The sequence below is a fragment of the Eptesicus fuscus genome, chromosome 7 (genome assembly GCF_027574615.1).
Source record: "Eptesicus fuscus isolate TK198812 chromosome 7, DD_ASM_mEF_20220401, whole genome shotgun sequence".
Classification (NCBI taxonomy): domain Eukaryota; kingdom Metazoa; phylum Chordata; class Mammalia; order Chiroptera; family Vespertilionidae; genus Eptesicus; species Eptesicus fuscus.
In genome coordinates, this window is record NC_072479.1 from 3,455,442 (window position 1) to 3,478,599 (window position 23,158).

The 23,158-nt window shown below is 40.8% G+C and overlaps 1 protein-coding gene and 1 pseudogene across 4 annotated transcripts in view; one reads left to right on the forward strand and one right to left on the reverse strand.

The window, feature by feature from the left end:
- FGF9 (fibroblast growth factor 9) overlaps positions 1-23,158 on the reverse strand; it is a 250,548-nt gene that overhangs the window by 84,377 nt on the left and 143,013 nt on the right. The gene's annotated exons all lie outside the window — the stretch shown is intronic.
- LOC103304155 (tubulin-specific chaperone E-like) lies at positions 14,160-15,383 on the forward strand (annotated as a pseudogene).

Here is a 23,158-nt window from a genome sequence, read left to right on the forward strand (position 1 = left end):
GGCATGTACCTTGGTTGCGGGCACATCCCCAGTAGGGGGTGCAAGAGGCAGCTGACCGATGTTTCTCTCTCATCGATGTTTCTAGCTCTCTATCCCTCTCTCTTCCTCTCTGTAAAAAATCAATAAAATATATTAAAAAAAAAAAAGAATTGAAGTTACAGGACAAACTGCTGCCCTGAAAAGTGTAAAGACAGAAAAATAGAAACAGAGAATTATAGCTTTCTGGAACAGAAGCCCATAGCTGGAACCAGTATCAGTAGAAACACTTTAAACTATAATGAAGCTTGAGAGTTAAAAATTCAGAAGAAACCCCTATACTTTCCCGAGATTTACCTCCAGAAGCCCTACCAGTACCAGGTTCTCACTGAGAAAATCTGAGACTATGCTGTACACCTAAAATTAATATTGAATGTAAAGTGTAATTGAAAAAAAATTTTAAACTAAATCTGAGCAAAATCTCCTCCTGTTTCCTTCAGGGGTAGGGAAACATAACTATTTTTGAAATATGTCCATTGTGCTTGTTCTCCTTAACAAAGTCATCCCTCAGGGGAAACTATTTCACCAGCACCTAACTAACCTGCAAGAAGGAGAAAATCTAGCTCTAGCCCCCTCGGGCCTTCAGGAAGGGAAACACCCAGCTGAGGCAGACTTGCTAAAAGACTGAGATGTCCTCATAGGACTACAGAACGCTTCCCCTACCCCCACACCTTACCAACATCTCCATAGGGCTCCTGTGTAATAACAGGGATTAGAGCTAAAAGACTCTAAATAGTCAGACCCCATTTAAGGAGTCTCAAGGGAAACTCAAAGACAATAGCGGAGACACAAGGACACAGGAAGAAATCTCAGCTGCTAACACCACGGCTACTGCCAACAGTACAAACAGCCTTACTTCTAGCCAGATAAAGGCCTATTTATCTCAGTGATTTTTATCCAATACATAACATCCAGCTTTCAATTAAAAAAAAAAAAAAGCATGCTAAAGGTAATCTCTCTCTCTTTCACACACACACGCATGCACGCACGCACGTGTGTGTGTGTGTGTGTGTGTGTGTGTGTGTGGGCACGCATGCACACACATAGTGTAAAGAGACAAAGCAAGTATCAGAACCAGTCTCAGATATGGTCAAAATTTTGGTATTATCACACAAGGTGTTTGAAATAACCATGATTGTTATGCTAAGGGCTCTAATGGAAAAAGTGAACAACATTCAAAAACAGATGGCTAACTTAAGCAGAAATATTAAGACTAAAGGAAAGATTCTAAAGGAAAAGCTAGAAATCAAAAACACTGTAACAGCAATGAAGAATGACTATGATAAGCTCATCAGTGGACTGGACACAGCCAAGAAAAGAATCAGTAAGCCTGATCAGATGTCAATAGGAACTTCTCAAACTGAAATGCAAAGATTTTTTTAAAAGAAAGAAATGGAACAGCATATCCAAGAACAGTGGAATAGTAATAAATGGTGTAACATACACAGAATGGGACTATCAGAAGAAAAAGAATGAGAAGAAAAAAAACAACAAGATCTATTTGAAGTGATAATGGTTCAGAATTTTCCAAAATTGATGACAGATTCTAAGCCACAGATCTAGGAAGCCCAGAGAAAACTAAGTAGAATACATACCAAAAAATCTACACTGTATAGCATATTCAACATATATTCTATATCTACAGTGTACACAATCAGAAACAAAGATAAAATCTTGGAAAAGGTCAGAGAAGAAGAAAAAATAAAACTTACCTTTAGAGGGAAGAAGGATAAGAATTACATCAGAATTCTCTTCAGAAACCATGCAAGGAAGAAAACAGTGATACTAAATATTTAAAGTGTTGAAAGAAAAAAAATACTAACAATAGAATAAAATAGTTTATAGAAAATGAATTGCAACTGGTTCTTAAACATTAGTAAATATATTCAACTCCACTTATAATAAAAAATAAAACTGTGCTGATATGCCATTTTTACCTATAAATTTGACAAATAAAAATAACATAAAACACTATATTTGAGTTTGGGGAATTCAGGCACTCTTATACATTACTGTGGAGATTAGACACAGCCTTTATGAAGGGCACTATGGTAATATTTACTAAAATTACAAATACACAGCTCCTTTGACTCAGCAACTTCTCTTCTGAAAACTTAAATATTTAAATATGTATGCACACATGTGCAAAATAATATGTGTAGAAGATACCTCACTGTTACACTCTTTGTGGTTAGCAAAACATTGGAAACAGCCCATGCGTCCATCAGAAATGACTGGCTACAAGAATTATAATAAATCCATAAAACAGAATCTTAAGCCACTTGTTAAAAGGGGAAAAATAGGGAAGTTTTTTTATATACTGCTATAAACTAATCTCCAAAGAATATTGCTAAAGAAAAAATACAACCCTGAACAATGTATATGGGATGCCATCATTTGTGTTATAATGGATAACCTTTTATATTTATACTTATAAGTAAAATCTTTAGAAATATATACAAAAAACAAATACAATAGTTTTGGTTGCCTTCAGGGCAAGATGGAGAATTTTAATATATGAACTTTCTTATCTTTTTTATACACATAAATGTAGTATTTGTTTACAAAAACATAAACACAGTTTGATTTTTAACAATAACTGCATATTGCTCTTTGAAGAATGGAAATACAGTGGGTGATGCAAAGATCTTGAGAGCAACTGCAGAAAATGCTGGAATTGTGGACCGCCTTCCTCCACACAAGCCCAGGCGCACAACTGACACATCACTGAAAATGCAAACAAGTCAAACTTACCCACCCTCCAAGGAAACGTGGTAATTTTTGTCTTTTCTTGGCCATGTCCAGCTTTTGTCTGTCCATGTACCTTCCGGCCTCTCCCTGTTTTTCATAAAGTGTGGCTGATGAAGCCCTGGAACTTCCTTCACTTACAACTGTCCCAATGTTACATCACTTTGCTGGTTCAAAATATCATGCCTCCCACTCCAAGTTCATCCTCATGGCCAGCAAAGTTACCCAACTTCCTAATGTGACCTCCTTTTATTTCCATTTTTCTTCACTTTCCTTTAGGTCATTCCAGCATAATCCATTTTAACTTTTTTTTTATTGCCTATTTCCCTACTTTTAGAACATACATGTTGTATAATAACAACAATATTTTAGAAGGTACATGTGGTATAATAACAATGGTATTTATTAAACACTCACTATATAGAAAGAACTTCACATACATTATTTAATTTAAACTTCATTATGCTATGAATTAGACATTATTATCTCTGCTTATTAAGGTTGAGCAAACTGAGGCTTAGAGAGGTTAAGATACTTGATCAAAGTCACATAGCTAGAAGTGACGGAGCAGGATTCTAACAGATTTTCCAACATCAAATCCTGGGTTCTCAACTGCTTTAATATACTGTGGGATTTAAGTTAAAAATTGTTTTGTTTTGTTTTTCTGTTAAATAGCTAGCTTAGGGATTTTTACATTTAACCTATGACAGGAAAATAGCTTCCTTCCCCCACCCCTTTTTTTTTTTTTTCTAAAGGCCTCTTCAATATTTGCTTCTTCCTGATAGTTGATGGAATGTTCTCAGGATTCTCCATAGATGATCCTATCTAATAAAAGAGTAATATGCAAATTGACCGTCACTCCAACACACAAGATGGCTGCCCCCATGTGGACACAAGATGGCCACCACAAGATGTCCTTGTGGAGGGCAGTTGGGAGGGTCCAGGGGAGGGCAGTTGGGAGGGCCCAGGCCTGCAAGGGAGGGCAGTTGTGAGCGATCAGGCAAGCAGGGGAGGGCAGTTGAGAGGGACCAGGCCTACAGGGGAGGGAAGTTAGGGTGACCAGGCTGGCAGAGGAGAGAAGTTGGGGGCAAACAGGCTGGCAGGGGAGCAGTTAGACATCAATCAGGCTGGCAGGGGAGTGGTTAGGGGGTGATCAGGCTGGCAGGCAGAAACAGTTAGGGGCAATCAGGCAGGCAAGTGAGTGGTTGGGAGCCAGCAGTCCTGGATTGTGAGAGGGATGTCCGACTGCCCGTTTAGGCCCACTGGAATCGGGCCTAAATGGGCAGTCGGACATCCCTCGAGAGGTCCCAGATTGGAGAGGGTGCAGGCTGGGCTGAGGGACACCCCCCCACCCCACCATGCACGAATTTCATGCACCAGGCCTCTAGTTGGAAATAAAAAGCAAATTACTTCTCATTGATGCTGCCCATATTCTCCTGAAATTAATGACCGACAATACAAATCCAGGGGTCAGTCCTCAACCTACTCTATTGCTCTCTCAGCTGAACTTGACTGTTAATCACTACACGTTTTTCATATCTTCCATGATTAGACATTCTCTGTTTCCCTCCTACTTCACAGATCCCTTAGTATTCTTTGTGGCATCCTCCTCTCCTCAACATCCAATATTTAGTGTCCAAAGGCTTAGTCCTCAGAGCTCTTCTCTATACTCACTTCCAAGAGGATTTCGTCTCCCAAGGCATTAAATAACAACCCATTAGCTGAGACTTCCCAAATTACAACTGTAGCCCTTTCCTCTCTCCTTAACAATGTTTTCCAGGAATTGGGTGTTATTCCCAGTGTGATGAACACCCATGGTGATGGATGATGATTCCCTCAAAAGAATCCACACACTATACAATGCAATCATTTCACTTTCAAACATAATTCTAAGCAGTGTTTCTATGACTCACTTCTTTCCCAAGACTGTGTTTTTCCCCAGCTTTCTCTATCCCTACTGCTCCCCCAAATTAAGCTTCATTTGTAATGTCTCCCACTGAGTTATCTGTGTATATTCTCAATGTTTTCCAACTTCGCTTTTTGTTATCATTAATAAGAAAAAGCAAAGTTGGAAAAAGCTAAGTTTAATATCTGTTTTATTTGTTATAGTCCTATGCTTTTTAGTGATTCAATGAATAATTACCAAGTTACCACCATTTTTTGTTGTTGTTGTTATTGTTAATCCTCACCCTAGGATATTTTTCCATTGATTTTTAGGGAAAGTGGAATAGAGAGGAAAAAACAAAGAGAAACATCGATGTGAGAGAAACACATCAATTGGTTGCCTCCTGCATGCGGCCGGACCAGGGCCCAAGCTGGGGAGGAGCCTGCAACCAAGGTACATGCCCTTGATCGGAATCGAACCCAGGACCCTTTGGTCCACAGGCCGACGTTCTGTCCACTGAACCAAACCAGCTAGGGGTAGGTTACCACTTTTTAATAATTATCTAAAAACATAAGACATAGGAAGAATAGAAAAACTTAAAAAAGCATAAATTATATTAAGAAAATTAAAATAATATTAATAGTGTGATTTAAATTTATAAAAGCCATGAATAAATTTGGTGAAGGATGAGTGAAAAAGAAAAAAGAGGAAGGATAAAGAGAAATTTATTTAAAAAGAAGATAAGGGTATCTATCCTTTGCATTATTTTCCCTGCATTTTCCAGTTTTCATCTGGAAACATTGTCCTTCTGCCTAAAGAACTCTCTGTAGTTTTTCTTCTAGTTAAGTCTATTGGCCACAACTCCCTGTTTTGTCAGAAATGTGTTCACCTTCATCTTTTTTTAAATATACATTTTTATTGATTTCAGAGAGGAAGGGAGAGGGAGAGAGAGATAGAAACATCAATGGTGAGAGAGAATCATCCATCAGCCGCCTCCTACATGCTCCACACTGGGGATCAAGCCCACAACGGGGGGCATGTGCCCTGACCGGGAATCAAACCATGTCCTCCTGTTTCATAGGTCAATGCTCAACCACTGAGCCACACCAGCTGGGCTGTCTTTGACTTTTCCACAGGTTTAATATGTTGTTCCTAGATATAATTTTTTGTGTGTTTATTCTGCTAGGTATTTACAGAGCTTCTTAAATCTAGAATTGATGTTCTCCAGTCTGGGAAACTTCTTTGTTAAGTTTTTTAATATTGCCTATTCCCTATTTTCTCTTTGTCTGGTACTTCAGTTTTGTATATGTTAGACAATTTTGTTTTGTTTTCTATTTGTTTTCCTCTTTGTACTTCAGTTTGAGTATTTTATTTAAATCTCTCCTCCAATTCACTCATCCTAATTTTTACTATGACCATTCTGCTGTTAAGTCAATTCACTAAGCTCTTAATTTCAGATAACAGTTTTTTCAGTTCTAAAATGCCCATCTGATTTTTTAAAATAGATTCCCATTCTTGTGAAATTTTCCATATTTCTCTCTCTCTATCATTTTAAAATTTTTATCTATTAACTCTAATAGTTTTATCATCTGATGTGCTTCTGCTGGTTTTTCTTCTGTCTCTTTATCATCATTAATATGTTCTTGCTTCTTTGCATATCTAAATATTGTTGATTGTATGTCAGATGTTGTATGTAGAAAAGTGAAGACTTCCCTGGCCAGTTTTTCTCAGTGGTTAGAGTGTTAGCCCATGGACCCAAGGGTCTCGGGTTTGAATCCCAGTCAAGTGTACATACCTGGGTTGCAGGTTTGATCCCCAGCCCCATCAGAGCACATACAGGAGACCACTGATCAACAAGTCTCTCTCGCATTGATGTTTCTCTCATTCTCTCTCTCTTCTCTCTCTCTCTCTCTCTCTCTCTCTCTCTCTCTCTCTCCTACACACACACACCCTGTCGCTCCCTTCCACTCTCTCTAAAAGTCAATGGAAAAGAATATCCTCAGGTGAGGATTAACAAAAAAAGAAAAGTGGAGGCTAACGATAATGATTCCACTAGAGAGTATGTCCCTTTTATTCTCTCTGAGCACCTGACTCCAGCAGGAATTTAAATGGATTGGGGCTGGGCCATAGTTTTAGTAAGACTTTATGGACCTTTGGTTGGCCCTTGTTCCTTGGATGCATCACTCTCACACTTCCGATGGAGAGCCTGGCTGGTGTCATTTCCTCAACCTTGAAAGATTGTAGGAAATCTATCTCTACCCTTCAGAGATTTTCAAACCAGTTCTCTAGCTTCCAGGCCACACAAAGCTTCAAAATCTGGCAAAGACCTTAAAGGGAGAACAGCCATGTGCCTGAAGCAGGCCCCACACTAGAGGCTTCATGTTTCTTAGGAACACAAGTCCGTGGGAGTTTTCATTTGCCCTTTAGAAACATTCAGCTCCACACCCCAGTATCCTATGAATCCTAAGAACTCAGCAAATATCTTGAGAAAACCAGCTCTGAGTTCGAAGCCCCTTAAGTTTCTAGTTCATCACACTAGACCCCTATTGATTAGAGTTTTGCAGGTTTCTCTTTCCTTCACAAGGACCCTCAGCCTGAGCCAAGTCCAATCCTCAACCTGTGTGCAGTCAAAGGCCCCTCAGGGCAAAAACAGCTGTTAATCATGAGCTTACTTTGGATCAACTTTCACCCTTCTGTAATTTTAGTTCATCTAGGACTTGTTTCTTCCAAAATCTATGGTGCCTTTAAAAATATCATTTTTACAATTGCTCCCATTTTCCCTAGTTGTTGCAGTAGGACTACCAACAACAACTGTAATTTCTAATTTCTCCACTTTTCCCTAGTTGTTGTAGTAGGACTGCCTCCAACAACTAACATATTAGCCAAAGTACTATTTTCATGTTTTATTTTTGAAATTAAGAAAATTACTATGTCAAGGATTCTACCTTACTATAATGGTGTTTTCTAGTCTTCAAAGGTCTTACACATTCACTGTCTCAATTGAAGCTTGTACCAAAGCCATGACATAGGTACCTAGGGTACCTGACTCAGCAATGGTTCTCTGAAGGCCTACCTGGGCATGACTCTCCATGTGAAAGGCCAGGAGGGCTTTTCCAAGTTCTTCTGAGACCAAGCTTGTCTATATTCTCTCTAATTTAAACACATAAGCATAAATGACAATGTATTCACCAGGCTAAACAACAGTCTTCAACAACTGACTTGGACTTGTTAGTCTTCATTTACAAGACTGCATGAATGCAGACAGATTCAAGGTGAGATTTAAAGTTATTAGTGAATTACCACCTCAGATCTTCATAAAGGTGGGTTTATAACATTCATGAAACAATCGCCTCAGACAACATTTTCCACTGATGGGGGAAAAACTCAAAATCAAAAATAACATTCCAGCCCTAGCCAGTTTTGCTCAGTGGTCAGAGCATCAGCCTGAGAACTGAAGGGTTGTGAGTTTGATTCTGGTCGAGAGCAAGTACCTGGTTTGCAGGCTCAATCCCCAGCCCCAGTCAGGACAATGTGGGAGGCAACCAATCGATGTGTGTCTCTCTCACGTCAGTGTTTCTCTCTCTGTCTCTCCTCCTCCCTACCACTCTCTCTTAAAAGCAATGGGAAAAATATCCTCAGGTGAGGATTAACAAAAATAATAATAATAACATTCTACATTTTTCTAAAGATATATATAGCAGTAAAATCATGCCCTATATGAATTTTCTGGCACATTAACTCTATAAATTATGCTGGTATATATTAGTAAACTCACCTCCAGAAAACTATGCTGGCTACTCGATATGACAGAACTGGAAATATATGTTTATTCTTACCAGCTCTCTGGATGGCTTTTCCAAGCTGGCCTTATAAAGACGTGTTTGTGCAACATCTTTAAGCACTTCTTCTAGATAGCTATAGGAATTCAACAAAGCACCTTTCATTGTGACAAAGTTATTGCTGTTCAGCTGAGCTGGTCTTAGCAAGGTGATCAGCAGTATGTATGTGATAACCTGTAAAGGACATCCAGAAAGTCCCTACGCCCAAAACTTCTCCCTTAGCATTATTGTAATTTTTTAAAAATCAGAGGGGATAGAAGAATGGGTCTCACTGATGAACTGACCAGGCCCAGAATATACACTATTAATATCAAGAATAATTAAATAGCATGAGTTTAAAGAAAAGTAGGAAATGATGACCATGCCCAGCTGACCAAATCACTGCAGTTATAAATGAATTTGGCAATGTAGCAGGATATAACATTAACACTCAGAAATCTATGGCCTTTTTATACACTAATAATGAACTCACAGAAAGAAAAACTAAATAAAACAACCCCACTTACCATTGCAACAAAAAAATTAAGATACTCAGAATAAACTTAACTAAAGATGTAAAAGACCTGTACTCGGAAAACCACAGGATGTTGAAAAAAGAGATAGAGGAAGACATAAACATATGGAAGAACATACCATGTGCATGGATAGGTAGAATCAACATCATTAAAATGTCCATACTACCCAAAAAAATCCATAGATTCAATGCAATCCCCATTAAAATACCAACAGCATATTTCACAGACCTAGAACAAACTCTCCAAAAATACATATGGAATAAAAAAAGACCCAAATACCCTCAGCAATCCTGAGAAAGAAGAACAAAGTTAGAGGGAATCACAATACCAGATATCAAGCTACATTACAAAACCACTGTTCTCTAAACTGCCTGGTACTGGCACAAAAACAGACCTTTAGACCAATGGAACAGAACAGAGAGCCCAGAAATCGACCCAAGCCATTGTGCTCAATTAATATTTGACAAAGGAGGCAAGAGCATACAACGGAGTCAACACAGCCTCTTCAATAAATGGTGTTGGGAAAATTGGATAGATACATGCAAAAAAAATGAAACTAGATTACCAACTTACACCATACACAAAAATAAACTCAAAATGGATAAAGGACTTAAACATAAAATGGGAAACCAAAAAAATCTTAGAAGAATCCACAGACAGCAAAATATAAGACATATGTCATAGCAATATCTTTACCGATACAGCTCCTAGGACAATGGAAACTAAGGAGAAAATAAACAAATGGGACTACATCAAAATAAAAAGATTCTGCACATCAAAAGAAACCATCAACAAATCAACAAGAAAGCCCACTGCATGGGAGAATGTATTTGGCAATGTTATATCTGATAAGAGTTTTAATCTCCAAATTATATAGGGAACTCATACAACTTAACAAAAGGAAGATAAACAATCCAATCAAAAAATGGGCAAAGGACCTAAATAGACACTTTTGGAAAGAGGACATACAGAAGGCCAAGAGACATATAAAAAATGCTCAAAGTCACTAATCATCTGAGAGATGCAAATCGAAATGACAATGAGGTACCATCTCACACCTGTCAGAATGGCTATCATCAATAAATCAACAAATGACAAGTACTGTCAAGGATGCAGAGAAAAAGGAACTCTCCTTCACTGCTGGTGGGAATGCAGACTGGTGCAGCCACTGTGGAAAACAGTATGGACTTTCCTAAAAAAATTAAAAATGGAACTTCCATTTGACCAGTAATCCCACTTCTAGGAATATATCCCAAGAAACTAGAAACCCATCAGAAAGGATATATGCACCCCTATGTTCATAGCAGCACAAATTTACCATAGCTAAGATTTGGAAACAGCCTAAGTGCCCATCAGCAGATGAGTGGATTAAAAAACTGTGGTACCTCTACATAATGTAATACTACACTGCTGTAAAAAAAGAAAGAATTCTTACCATTCACAACAACATGGATGGAACTGGAGAGCATTATGCTAAGTGAAATAAGCGAGTTATCCTATATAATAAAAGCCTAATATGCTAAGTGCCCAGTTGTCTGTTCAACCAATCAAAGCATAATATGCTAATGATATGCTAAAGCTGCTCAACTGCTCACTATGATGTGTACTGACCACCAGGGGGCAGACACTCCAGCCGGTAGGTTAGCTTAATGCTGGGGTCTGGCCAATCAGGACTGATTGAGACTGGCCGGAGATGCCTTGGAGCCCTCCCCTGGTCCCTCCCCAGCTGGCCAACCTCCTGCATCCATCCCTGGCCCCGATCGTGCACTGGTGCAGACCCTTGGCCTAGCCTGCACCCTCTTGTAATCCAGCACTCCTCAGGGGTGTCGGAGAGCCAGTTTTGGCCCAATCCCCCAGGCCAGGCCAAGGGACCCCACTGGTGCACAAATTCATGCACCAGGCCTCTAGTAGAAAGATAAATATCACATGGTCTCACTCATTTGTGGAATATAATGAACAACATAAACTGATGAACAAAAATAGATCCAGAGACATAGAAGCATCAAACAGACTGTCAAACCTCAGAGAGAAGGCAGGGGGTTCAGGGGGAGGGGGTAAGAGATCAACCAAAGGACTTGTATGCATGTATATAAGCATAATCAATGGACACAGACAGTAGGAGGGTGAGGGCATGTGCTGCAGAGTGGGAGTGGCTGGGGAGAGGTCAATGGGGGGAATAAAGGAGACATATGTAATACTTTAAACAATAAAGAATTTAAATTAAAATAAATGAATGAATGAATGAATAAAATAAATAAATAAATAAATAAATAAAAATAAAATGTCAACAGTGGCGATACTTTCTTTTCCACCATGCTGCAATTGGATTATATATGTGTTTTAGTTGACTGACCATATTTGGTATTATTTAGTGTGGCGTTGTTTACTTTGTGTTGAACACACAGTGAAAGGACAAATAAAACCGCCTTAATGTTTCTAAGTATACCCAACTATGGAGAGAGTACTGTATTTTGAATCAGTTCTCATGTGAAAAACTACAAGGAAATCCGATGACAGTGCCTGGTCTTAAACTGTGAACATTTCTTTAACAATGACTGGATTTTACTTATTACCTTCCTTACTTGCTTATTTATTTTACTTCCCAGACTTCCAGTTGGGTTGGATGACGACATAGCACTTTTTCTGTCACTCTCAAGTATATATCTGACTATGTGGATTTCAAGTGGGATAGTTACTAGTGACTAACCCAAAGCTTAGAATGATGGAATGTGAACTAAGTTTGAAAACATAAGCATCAGTAGTCATGTACCTAAAATAAAAAGCATGGTTCACTCTGCTGAGTTTTAGAAAAACACTATACAATACAATATGGAGCCAGCTATTGAGTCTTTGCACATATTCTTTCCCACAGAGCAAGATGAAAAGGAATGCTCTCCCACAATTCAAAAATCCTTTTAGCCACCAAAGAAAAGGTAATGTGAAATGAACAAAACGAGAATACAGCAAAGTAGAAAGAGCAGATTCCTCAAAGGTTCTCTTGGGCTGGAATGGATTGTTAGCAGTTCCAAGACTAATTTCCTCATCTATACAAAAGGATGATAATAATACCTGCAATGTACTTGTTTTGAGGACAAAAAGAGATAGACCATGTCAAATGCCTGGTACCTAAAAATGGCTCAATAAAAGTACACCTTACTCGTGAGCATAAATTAAGTTTACCTAAACAGTAAAGCTATTTTCAGTAGGGAAAAATAAAGAGAAACTGATATTTATAAAGACTAAATACTAAGAAAGGAAAAAGCAGAAACAAATTTTAAAACCAGTATGATTAGTACTATACAAAAACCACATTTGCATATGGAGGGGGTTCAGGAGAGAACTAAGTAATTATGCCAAAATGCTGGCACCAATGGTCATGATCATGAACTTACTAATTTTCTGGTTCTCTATTTTCAAGATTTTCAATAGTGTACTTAATGTTATTTACATAATGAAAAAAGAGGTGTGGTTTTTTTTAAAGCTAAATGATGCCCTTTTTCATAAAAATTACCTACTTCCTAGGAGAGGCATTAAACCATTCTTTTATATAGTCCAGAGCTATTTTGCATGATTGCTAATAATGATTTAATGTAATTCATCATTTATCAAGAGCCTTGTGCCAGACTCCAAAAGGACACAAAATAAATGATAGGGTCCCTTGATAATAACAATGGTGGTGTTTCTACTGTTGTAAATTGGTTTGTTCATTAAGGTTTACAGGGATACAGAGAGGGAACAGGAGAGGGAAGAGATATACTGCAAGGAACTGTGGGGATGGGGTGGGCAAATTCAAAATCTGTAGAATAGGTCTGCGGCTGGAAACTCAATGTTTCCTACCTTAGGAAAGCCATGATACTAATTGGGTCAGGCCCACCAGCTTATCTAGGGTAATCTCATTTCCTTAAAGTCAGCTGATCATAGGTGTTACCTACATCTGCAAAATAACTCTGTGCAACACCTAGATGGCTGTTTGAAGAACTGAAATATGTAGCCTAGCCAAGTGGATACATCCAACTGAACCTTACAGTCACTCAATATTCCCTTCTTTATTTTCTCCAACTTTCTAGTTTACTTAAAGCCACAAGGACCTCAGTTCACTTCAGACCACACCAAAAATAGTGCATTCAGGAAATACTGTCTTTGATGCACACCATCTTCCTTCCCAAGGTCAGCTTGATACAACACTGGATGGATTGGAAAGTTACACTCCGCTGAACCATCAACTCAAACACAGAGTCATTATTACTGAGGTTTAAAAGCTAGTGAATGCCTTAACAAATGAGGACAGAATTCTTATTTTGGGTGGGCTATTGCTTTAATCCTGGTCAAAACCAAGAAAGCATGGCATTAGAAAAGTCAATGAAAAGCAAAATCCACTTCCTATTAACCACAATGTCAAATGTCAGGAGGCAAAAGGGAGAGACTGGCTGTGTGTCCAGCATTGCGGGCTCCAAATGTTTTGTGATAGTTGTCCTTTATTGAACTTTATTTTTATTAGTCAATCTCCTATTTTTTAATTTATTTTAGGGTATGGTCCCTTACTTATTTACATAACTGGCCTTACTCATGCCATATGTATCTAATCCCCAGGGTTTCTCAAATGGGGTTATTTTGCCTCCCATGGGACTGTAGGAAATGTCTAGAAACATTTGTTGGTTGACAAAATTTGGGGAACTACAGGGTAGAGGCCAAAGTGCTGCTAAACACCCTACAATGTACAAAATAGGACCATACAACAAAATATTATCCTGTCCCAAATGTCCTTAGTGCCCATGTTAAGGACCATGGTCTAGACCAGTGATGGGCAACCTTTTGAGCTTGGTGTGTCAAACTTCGCCAAAAAACTGAGCATAACTCGGGTAGTGTGTCACTTTGAGGAAAAAACATTATTTCGCAAATGTTTCATCCTCAGGAGCAGCAAATGTTTCATCCTCGGCATGCGGCCACCTCAGCGGCCGCGTGTCATCAGAAATGGCTACGCGTGTCAGTGCTGACACGCGTGTCATAGGTTCTCCATCACTGGTCTAGACCCATACTAGTGAGAATTCTGCCACAAATTCCAATCAAGATCCTCAAAAACTAGGTCTACGAAAAATAAAAGCTTGTTAAATTTTCTTAACCTTTAGTTTCTAGACTATGCTGAAATTGCCCTTTAAAATCATGTCAGGACTTTTAGTGATTTTGGAAGGGTAAGATGAAGAAAATATGTCCATTTTTTAAATAGCTGAAAATTCTAATGTTCTAAGTGAGAGTTATTGTTATTGATTATAGTTAAACATTAAAACTTTAAATATAATCATATGAATAATGCCTACAACACTACTGTTAGTTTATCATGAGACATAAATTTATATTATCATCTCAGTGAAAATAAACTGAGATTTCCCCCTCGCTCACCAAGTCCAATTGGAACATTTCTATACTGAAGGTTTTAGTCCTTAGCCCAATGAGAATAACATGGGCATAGGTGTTCTAGTGTGCCACTGGGGGGCCGGTCTTCCAGGAGTCTAACAATCTTTCCATTTCAGAAAAGCTGGCTATTGTTCTACAGATAGTCAAGTTATTAGACCTTTCCTCTAATCACCTAATTGATTAAAATCAGCTGTTTCCAACAGCCTATCTGCCCAGATTAGAACAACTAATCCTTTTGGACATCGGGATTTCTTCTCTACATTTCCAAGATCCTGGGATTGTGTGCAAAACTTCAATGTTCAATACCTTGTAGTCAATGACAACTGAATATCGCAATGGCCATTTATCAATGAGCCAGATAAGTTACACAGTCTGCATGATTTGTCCTGCCTAAGAAACCCTCTGACTGAGGGAAGCAGAGTGGAGACCACCTGCTAGCTCATTATCATCAAGATCAGTCAGCTGGAGACCCTGAACAAATGCAAGATTCTTTCCAAGGAGAAGAGAAGCCTGGAGCTGAGACGGATTACCAAAAAGCACTTGAAAGTGAATGGAAAAAGGCAGGTGGGCATCAAGATCCAGACAAAAACAGGCCAAGTGAGGAGTTCCTGGCAGCCCATCCCAGATGCCAGTCATTCTGCTTCAAATACGGTGCACCTGAAGATGGGGACTGCAAAACAAAACAACCATTTTTGCTCAAAATCCCAGCTACCACACTGAAGATAAAATATCCTAATCATCTTAATCAGAAAATCCTAGAGAAACAACTGCCAGACTACATGATGACTCCAGGCGAAAGGATTGCTGTCATGTTGTCTCAAAGTTCCTGTTTGAGACCTTCTGTTGTCCTATGAAAGTCCCAAAATGCTGGGCAGAGAGACTGAACTAGAAAATGACCAAGAGTTTTATTCTGTGAAAAATGGAGACTCTCTATTAGTGCAATGGTAACAGCCAACTAATAAACCTCAGAAACTAGACTGTTTATGGTGACTGGGTTCACTGGAAATAAATGATCTATTGGAACAATTCTACTCTAAAAAAAAAAAAGAGGTTTTATAACTTGCCCTAAATTTAGAAAAGGTTGTGTACTTTTCATTGGGAATAGACCATTTCTAGGTTTGTATATAATAGCAATAATAAATACTTTGTACTTACTTTTAAAATGTTTGAAAATACACTAAAAATCATGTGTTTTTCATTGCCCATTGTATTATTCAGGGTTCTCCAGAGATGAGAATCAATAGAATCAATATGTTATGTGTGTGTGTGTATGAATATATGGAGAAAAAGAAAGAAAAAGAAATGGAAATCCTATCTAATAAAAGAGCAATATGCAAATCATCACTCTGCTACACTCGCAAGCCACGCCCACCAGCCAATCAGAGTGAGTATGCAAATTAAACAAAAACATGGCGGCAGCCCCGCCCCCCCAGCCGCTCCAGGCCTGTGGGAGTCGGAGAAGTCAGGCGTCAGCACCTAAGGCTGGCTGCAGCCAGGGAGACCAAGAAGCCGCCTGCCCCATGATCCCAGGCTGCAGCCAGCCTCAGAAGCCTCATGTCCGCCTGCCCCGTGATCCCAGGCCTCAGCCAGCTGGAGAAGCCGTTCACCCCACGTCCTGGGGGAGACAAGAAACTGGGTGCCAGTGCCTGAGGCTGGCTGCAGCCTGGGAGATGAAGAAGCCACCTGCCCAGTGATCCCAGGCTACAGCCAGCTGGAGAAGCCGCCCACCCCATGTCCACCCGCCCCATGTCCTGGGGGAGATGGAGAAACCGGATCCCAGTACCTGAGGCTGGCTGCAGCCTGGGACATGAAGAAGCCACCTGCCCTATGACCCAGGCCGCAGCCAGAAGGAGAAGTCGCCCCCCACTGCATCACGAGGGAAGATGGAGAAGCCACCCGCCTGCGGTCCAGGCACCAGCACCTGCAGCTGGCTACAGCCTGGTAGATGGAGAAGCTGCCCACCCCGCAGTCCCAGGCACCAGCACCTGTGGCTGGCTGTGGTCTGGGAGACGGAGAAGCCGCCCACCCCGCGGTCCTGGGCTCCAGCACTTGCAGCTGCAGCACAGGCGAAGCCACCTGCCCACCATCCCCTGAGGCTGCAGCCAGCCTGGGCGCCTATGGCTGACCAGAGGGAGGGAAGCCCAGATCCCAGGTGCCTGTGGTCAGCTGGAGGAGAGAATCATGGGTACCAGGTGCGGGCCGAGGCAGAGGTGGTTAGGGGCAATCAAGCCAGCAGGGAAGCAGTTAGGGACAATCAGGCTGGCAGGCAGAAGAAGTTAGGGGCAATCAGGCAGGCAGGCGAGCAGTTAGGAGCCAGCAGTTCTGAATTGTGAGAGGGATGTCCAACTGCTGGTTATCCCACGAGGGGTCCCTCAGCCTGGCCTGCACCCTCTCCAATCTGGGACCCCTTGTGGGATATGCAGGAGGCAACCAATTAATGTGTCTCTCTCACATCGCTGTTTCTCTCTCCTTTTTCTCTCCCTCTCCCCCATCCCTTCCACTCTCTAAAAATCAATGGAAAAAATATCCTCATTCCTTGGGTGAGGACTAAAAAAAAAAATGATGAGAAGAATGCCTATAAAATACACTAAGATCCTTGGATAAAAGGTTCCATGTAGACACAAACTCTGAAGCTATAGCATTATAGATACAGTAATCAACAGAATCAGAAATTTTTTCTTTAGTTTGTCAAAACCATTTACTGAGATGCATAACCTCTATTGGAAAGGTTGAATTAACCTTTCTTAAACATAATTCAACCATGTATCAATTATGTATCGAAGGTCCCTCCTTTCCACAGTAAACAGCTTCCTATAACTGGCTCCCAAATGGAGACACTTCACAGCCAGGTCTATGCACCAGGGGCCCTAGAACTTTACTTGAAAATCACTTGGGATCTGCATTTAAAATGCACATCCCTGAGATCAAGTATGTTTGGGATGGGACCAAAACACCCACATTTTTAATGCATACCCCAAGTGACTCTGGGTGGCGACCAGTGAACTCACACCTGGAGGGACTCTTCAGTGCCACATAGTCTTTGCATTGTAGTGGTTTTTTCTGATGGTTCTCATTCCATTGTCTAGTTTTTCTTAGTGGTTCCCAACCTTGGGTGATCTTTGGGATCAGGTGGGAGCCAGGCCCAACCCTCAAAGATTCTGAGTAAACTGAATGCATTTTAGTAAAGCTCCCAGGTGGTGGTCCAGATTGAGGATCCAGTTGGTGGTTGTCAAAACCAACTGTAACGATCTCATCTCCAAGCTTTGAACACCTGATAAATCTCTCCATGACCAGGACCCCTCGCCAAAGGATAGGTAGGTCATAGAGGTATGAACTTTCACAATAAGGAGAAAGAAGTCCTTTGGACACAAGTTCAGAAAGGATCTTAGGGGACACTGCACCATACTCCTCACTAAAAGAAATACAAGCCCAACCAAATGAGCCTGTGAGCTTTTCTTTGCTTCCAGTCACAGAAAATGGGAATTTCTTACTAGTAAAGGATGGTCTCTCTCACTTGTGAGAAATGTTCTGTTTTATCTCCCAAGGATAAATCAATAGTTTAAAAGTTAATAAGTAATAAATATTTAATACGTATATTTATATGTTTATTCTTGGCTACTAAAGCAGAGCAGTTCTCATGCAAGAGACGGGCTCCTGTCCTATGTTATTTTCAAAGCAATATAAGCTTTCTGGAAGACATTCAAACAACTCAGAAATGTATGAAGTAAAAATTGAAAAAAACTCCATCCTCTCATAGGCACTCACTATTGTATCCTTCCAGACCTTTTCTAAATGCCTACCTACAGGTATAGAATTGTTTCTTTACATGGGAACAAATTACACATATTGATATGCATCTTGCTATTTGAAAATCAATGCCTTACCATAGACCACCTCCTCTGTCAGAACATGCAGACTTACCTCATTCTTTTTTTAAGGGCTACTTCATTTTCCACAGTATCATCAGACAACAATTTCCTCCTATTGGTGGATGTTTGTATTGTCAGTCTTATAGACAATGCCACAATGAACATGCTTCAAATTCAATACAGTTCGTGTTGATATCAGTACCCCTCCTTGCACAATCTGGGATGTGTGCTAGGAAAAGGAGAAGATGAGCCCTAGAGATGGAGACAGACCTGCCCAGAGTGATGGCTCCTCAGCATAGTTTGTGACATCACAGTTCTCCCTGTGAGCCTTTCCTTGCTTATTTATAACTAGAAGCCTGGTGCACAAAATTAGTGCATGGAGGGGGGTTGTCCCTCAGCCCAGCCTGTACCCTCTCCAATCTGGGACCCCTGGAGGGATGTCCGACTGCCCACCGGGATCGGGCCTAAACGGGCAGTCGGACATCCCTCTCACAATTCAAGACTGCTGGCTCCCAACTGCTTGCCTGCCTGCCTTCTGATTGCCCCTAACTGCTTCTGCCTGCCAGCCTGATCACCCCCTAACCACTCCGCTGCCAGCCTGTTTGCCCAGCTCTGTACTAGATGCTAGGATTCAATGGTAAGTAAGATATGGTCCTTGCCCTCAAGGGACTTGAAATGATGCCAGGTCAAGTGCCAATCTAGTACTAGAAACAAAGAGCAGAGGCAGGTGTAATTGTCTCACCAGGTTCTGATCTTGACCTATTAACCTTTATTAGTTACTAGTAGCCCATTTGCAGGAAGAATCCTGCAAGCAGCCGCTGTGGCCTCGTGCGCTGCTGCTGCCACTGCCATTGCGGCCGCCGTGCCTGCACCCACGGGCCGCTGCTGCCCGCCCCACCCCGCCCCGCCCCGCCCGGGCTTTCCCTCTGGCAGCCACCTTGCTTTCCGCTTTTCCTCCCTCTTCCTTCTAAGTTGTCTTCAGTCTTCACTCCTCCCTCCCTCAGCATATGCAAATTAACTGCCATATTTGTTGGGTGATTTGCATACTCGCCCTGATTGGCTGGTGGGCGTGGCTTTGGCTGGTGGGCGTGGTTTATGTGTAGCAAAGGCGCAGTCAATTTGCATATTACTATTTTATTAGGTAGGATACCCTCTTCTCTCTTAGTAACTGCCTAACTTTCAAGGGATGATCACTCTAGTAACACACCAACCCTTTATCCTATGAATATGTTGATATGTTGATATGCTGAAAAGCACAATGAACATATATTACAAACACATGTATTGTGTGTGGGAGGGGGAGGTCTAGAAGTGATGGATCAACTTCATACATGGCTGTCATATCACTCATATTCCCTCTATGTGGGATGTATTTTCAAGTGTACAGACCTATGTACTAGTATTGTTCACTATTCTGTTTCTCTCTCTAAGATGATTCCTTATTTGTTTAAGTTAATATATTTATGGCTGTTTCAAGTTTTAAAGATAGATAAAACTTCAAGATAGTTCATGACCAGACTTTGGTCCAGATGGCAGTGTAGGTAAACACAGTACTCAGAACCTCCAACAACCACATAAAAATTACAACTGAATTAGAAAACAAGTATCATGCAGAACTATCTGAAATCTAGCTGAACAGAACTCCAATAGCTAAGGATATAAAGAGTAAGTCATATTGAGACCTTTAGGGTGAAGATGAGAAACGGGCTGGTTCCACACCCATGTGTGGTGGTTTAAAATTGGGAGGGATAGCCCAGCCAGTGTAGCTCTGTGGTTGAGCATCGACCCATGAACCAGGAGGTCACGATTCAATTCTTGGTCAAGGCACATGCCTGGGTTTCCAGGTTTGATCCCCAGTAGGTGACATGCAGCAAGCAGCCAATCAATGATTCTATCTCATCTTGATGTCTCTCTCTCTCTCCCCTCTCTCTCTCTCTCTCTCTCTCTCTCTCTCTGTGTGTGTGTGTGTGTGTGTGTGTGTGTGTGTGTGTGTGTGTGTGTATGTCCCTCTCCCTTTCTCTCTGAAATCAATAAAAATATATTTTTTAAAAGAACAAAACTGGGATGGATATCTTGGCTGTGGAGGTAACCCCTGAGGAGTAAGAGGTCTCAGCCCACATCAGATGCCCCAGCCCAGAATTCCAGGGCAGAGAAGCCCCCAAATTTCTGGCTGTGAAACCAGTGGGGACTGAAGCTGAGTGGGACAGAAGACTCCTGGAGTCCCAGGCATTCCTCTTAAAGGGCCCATGCTAGGACTTGCTCAGACTCACTCACTCTGAGCTCCAGCACTGGGGCAGCAGCGCTAAAGGCACCAGGGACACAAAGGAAGGATCTGAACTGTCTGGAGGGACAGCTTTCTGCCTGACAAGCTAGCAGAGGCTATTGTTCCTTTGGTGAGCCCATCTCCAACGGAGCCAAGCAGGCAGGCTTTATAGCTGAGTCTCTATCAATTTGATAATACTGTTCTCCCTGTCCTGGTGATTTTCTGAGTCCCTGCCCCACCCAACTTGAGGGCCCATCCAAGCCATTTCCAGTATACTTTCCATACAACTAGCCTCTCTTGGCTCATGCTTTGGACTTTCCTAAAATCTCTCAAGCAAGTAGCATCTGGCCTCTGTGTAACCCCTACCTCATGCTAAATGGCCCCAGGCCTGGCACTAGCAGCAACCAGCCTCAGTTCACAGCTTGGCCTTTCCTGGGCACCTCCACACCCAGAAAAAGTAGCAGCCATCTGCAGATCACTCTGTGTAGCTCATGACGGGTAGTCCGGGGCAAGGCACAGTTGGTGGCTGACCGTTGCACTTCCTAGGAGGCCCCAGAACGGACAGCTTCAGACCAGGTCAGATTACAATCCAACCACCTCCATAAACAACACACTTAAGGGGTGAACTCTGTGCACACCAAAGCCCCACTGAAGCAAGATCTGCTCTGTGGGGTTAACCCCTGTGCATTAGCTACTTCACTGTAGTTGCAGCCAGTCCTCAAAGCCTATCAGCCTGGGAGTCAATCCATCCCAGTGACATGCCAACAGCAATCAAAGTTCAACAACAAGAGGACAGTGCACACAGCCCACACAGGAGGTGCACCTAGTACACCCAGCTTGGGTGACTGGGGAGGCTGCTTCACTGAGCCCTATATGACACCACTACACAAGGCCACTCTATCAAGTCTGGGGAACATAGCAGCTCACTTAATACATAGAAACAAACACTGGGAAGCTGCCAAAATGAGACAAAGAAACAGGTCCAAAATGAAAGAATAGGAGAAATCTCCAGAAAAATAACTTAATGAAATGGAGGCAAGCAAACTACAGAGTTCAAAACAATGATTATAGGAATGCTCAAGGGAGTTCTCTATTGTGTGTGTGTGGGAGACACACACACACACACACACACACACACACACACACACACAATAGAGAACTTCAATAGCATTTTAAAAAAGGACATGGAAACCATAAAAAATAATCAGCCCAAAATGAAGGATACACTAACTGAAATGAAGAATAAATTACAGAGAACCAACAGTAGAGTGAATGAAGCAGAGGATCAAATCAGTGATTTGGAATATAAGGAATCAGAAAGCAACCAATCAGAACAGCAAGAAGAAAAAATAATTTTTTTTTCAAATGAGGATAGTTGAAGGAGTCTCTGGACAACTTCAAGCATACCAACATTTGCATCATAAGGGTGCCAGAAGGAGAAGAGAGAGAGCAAGGAATTAGAAACCCATTTTAAAAAATAATGATGGAAAAATGTCCTAACCTAGTAAAGGAAATAGACATACAAGTCCAGGAAGTGCAGAGAGTCCCAAGCATGATGAACTCAAAGAGGCCCACACCAAGACACACAGCAATAAAATGCCAAAGGCTAAAGACACAGAGAGAATCTTAGAAGCAACAAAAGAAAAGCAAATAGTTACCTACAAGGCCTCCATTAGACTATCAGCTGATTTCTCAACAGAAATTTTATAAGCCAGAAGGGATTGGCACAAAATATTCAAAGTGATGAAAAGCAAGGACCTACAACCAAGATTACTTTACCCAGCAAGACTATCATTTAGAATTAAAGGACAGATAGAGTGTTTTTGAGATAAGAAAGAGCTAAAGGATTTTATCACCACCAAACCAATATTACAAGAAATGTTAAAAAGTCTTCTTTAAGAAGAAGAAAGATAAAAAATAGGAATAATAAAATAGCAATAAGTACATATCTCTCAACAATTACTTTAAATGCAAATTAATTAAATGCTCCAATAAAAAAAAATACTGTGACTGAATGAATAACAAAACAAGACTCTTGCAAATGCTGTCTAGGTGAGTTGCACTTCAGCCTGAAAGTAAAGGGATGGAAAAAATATTTAATGAAAGTGGGAACAAACAAAACAAAAAACCCGGGGTAGCAATACTAATACCAGACAAAATAGACTTTAAAACAAAGGCTATAACAAGAGACAAAAAAGGACCCAGCAACTCCACTTCTGGGTATTTATCCGAAGGAACCCAAAACATAAATTGAAAAGATATATACATCCATATGTTTATTGCAGCATTATTTACAATAGCCAAAATATGGAAACAACCTAAGTGTCTTTCAAGAGATGAATGAATAAAGAAGTGGTGCATATATACAATGGAATATTATTCACCCATAAAAAATAATGAAATCTTGCCATCTGCAACAATATGGATAGACCTAAGAGGGTATTGTACTAGGTGAAATAAGTCAGACAGAGAAAGACAAATGCCAGATGATTTCGCTTATATGTGGACTCCAGAGAACAAAATAGATAAACAAGCAGAAAAGAGACAAACTCATAGATCATTGTCAAATGGGAGAGGGGTTAGGAGGTTGG